General features: G+C 33.3%; 1 protein-coding gene across 1 annotated transcript in view; it reads right to left on the bottom strand.

Annotated features, from left to right (window-relative positions):
* Positions 1–2,549, bottom strand: part of LOC102674958 — a 123,756-nt gene extending 121,207 nt beyond the window's left edge. Inside the window, exon 1 of the mRNA XM_006613508.2 lies at positions 2,144–2,549. The gene's annotated coding sequence lies outside the window, so the exon portion shown is untranslated. The remainder of the gene's footprint in view (positions 1–2,143) is intronic.
* Positions 2,550–2,703: the final 154 nt, after the last annotated feature.

The following is a 2,703-nucleotide window of genomic DNA, read 5'->3' as shown; positions in this document are numbered from 1 at the left end:
GAAACGCCACCGCGCACGGTCTAAGAAATGAAACCGTTGCTCGCGGGGAGGGGAGGGGAGGGGGGGAGGAAGAAAGAGAGGAGAAAGAGAAGGAGAAAAAATTGTCGAATCTTGGCGTATGGCGACGTATACGCGTTGTTTTGCTTGTCGAGGATTTTGAGGATGAGACGTTGATGAGCGGTTACGTTGAAGTATAATTTAATTCTTAGACTTAGATTAGACGTCTTTGGAATATTATTATTTTGTTGAAGAGGATTGATGTAATTGCGTTTGAGAAAATTATTCGAAGATTGAGAGCAGTGATTTTTCGAAATAGGGGAAAAATCAAGAAGAGAAAGAATTTGAAAGGATTGTTATTTCTGTTGACGATTTAAAAATCGAGGAGGAAAAAAATTTCGTCGAAGAGTTTGAATTTTTAATTATAAACAATAGTTTTGGTTATTAACAATCTTTTAAAATAATTTGTTTTATTCCTCGTTTCAGCCTCGAAAAATCAATTTATTTTAATTCATTATTTTAAAAGCGTTGATCCAAAAATTATGAATAAAATTGAATAATGAATAAAATCGATCAATGGATATTTCAAATCATATTTATCGACTAGCCTAAACGATATCTGCTTGGAAAATTGATTGCTCTGAATAATAATATTAAATCAACGTTATTGAGTACATTACACAATACACGGTTGTGTTAATTTCGTTTAATTTGTTTACCTAATTAATTTATCGTGTAATTACATTGTAAACTTGTGAACGTGTTGTACAACGTTTGAAAATTGATCGATTAATCGAGATATTATAAATATTTCTATCGACTTTTTTCAAATATAAAGATCAAAAAGGGAAGGAAAGAAGATATTAAAATGAAACACAAGGAAAACAATTAATAAAAGAATTGATAAACTTTGATAACCTGTGTAATAATTAAAATATTTTGCAAAGCGATACAACTATCCGAGTTTTCAATTATTCAAATTAAAAAAAAATCTAATTATCTTTATATCGTTTATTAATCTAATAAAATAGAGAAGAGTATTCCTTAACAAATATAATTGAACGAATTCGATTATTTTACAAAACTATCCGAGAGAGGCTCTTTTCTTCGTGAAGAAAAGCACGTAAAAAAATTGTTGAAAATTGGAAGAGAGAGAAAGCGAAGAGACCGATTCCAAATTTGATAAACTGGACTCGTTAAAAAATTAAAGAAACGAATGTTAAATCAATCACCGAGAACAATTTCATTGAGATTAACATTTGGCGTTTAATATGATCCACGATCACTCGTTTGTATTAATTCTCGAATTTTTAAAATTAACTCCCGTTATATTTCAAAATGTTGAAGTAATATCGTAAACGAAGGATTTATATTTATCAGCTGATGTTTTTAACTGGAAATTAAAAAGCTTAGTGGTAATTGAAATGAGCTCGATAAAATGGATTACGAAGTTTGCAGTTTTAATTCCAGGATTTCTAACGAAATCGGCGAATTAATTCAGTCAGTTTTCATATTCCTGCGAGATTCCCTGCAATCTTTGAATCTGCGATGAATTAAATCGTCGGAGAATTCAAACTCATAATTCTTACATTTCTACAAAATTTAACAAAGTTTAAATAATCGATATTCGTTAATTTTCGATTTATGGGAAAAACTGAATGAGAAAATTAAAATTTAAAATATCTGGAAAGTAAAACAAGATTCTAACTTGTAGAACAGTAAAAAGATATATGTATATATTAAAATATATCTGTTAATTTTGTCTCTTCCAATTTCTCTTCAAAATGAATGCTCGTTCACTTTTCGAAGAGTTAAAAATTTAATTCGAATCAAAAATTTAAAAAAATCACTATTAAAAATTTCTATTGTATTCGCTAAATTTTACTAATAAAAAATTCTACCAAATAAAATTTTGCATAAATATAACTTTCATAAGGAAATTCACTTTCTATTTAAAATAAAACTTTGTTCTTAATTTATTTATAATATTTCAACATCGAAATGTTTCCGGTCTTACGATTGCAATCCTGCTCTGCAAAGAGTGCAATTCGATCAAAATTTGTCGCCGATACGTGACAACGATCCGCGCGTGTATCGTGCAAGAGTGGCGTGAAAAGGAAGGCGACGCGGCGAAGATATCGCTTACCTTTATCCTGGGATATCATTGGTCACGGGCGTGCCATTAGAATGCCTGACTGACCACACACCACGTCTATCTCGCGCGGAAAACTAACAAGAAGTTGATTGAACGGGAAACGATATCACACCCCCCCTTCCGAAATTGGCTCGTTTTGGAATTTCAAGGGATAAACTGGCAAACACCGGTCCCTCGACTATCCGTTCATATCGCGTCGTTATTACACCTCGTCAGCCGCTCATTATGCCGTATTGTTCTGGTTGAACCGAGTCGGTAATCCCCTCGAATCGACAGTCCTATCAAATGTACATGTCTATTGCCATTTTAAATATCGTGTCCCGTATAATGTCCAGACGTGAACGCGTTTCGGGACCGGCACCGACTAAACTCCTGCCGACAGGCAACCCGTTAGGACAACCGTGCCCTTGGCTCCTGCGCCTGATCATTCTTTTACAGCGACATCACCCGTTCAACCGAGGAAGTTACGACTTTACCAAGTGTCGGCAACATAACAGCGCGAATAAGAATATATTATATATTATTATATGAAATTAGACTAGATGTCGCTC

The sequence above is a fragment of the Apis dorsata genome, unplaced genomic scaffold, assembly GCF_000469605.1.
Source record: "Apis dorsata unplaced genomic scaffold, Apis dorsata 1.3 scaffold_156, whole genome shotgun sequence".
Lineage (NCBI taxonomy): Eukaryota > Metazoa > Arthropoda > Insecta > Hymenoptera > Apidae > Apis > Apis dorsata.
The sequence above is the reverse complement of the archived record's forward strand: the minus strand, read 5'-3'. Positions and strand labels throughout refer to the sequence as shown.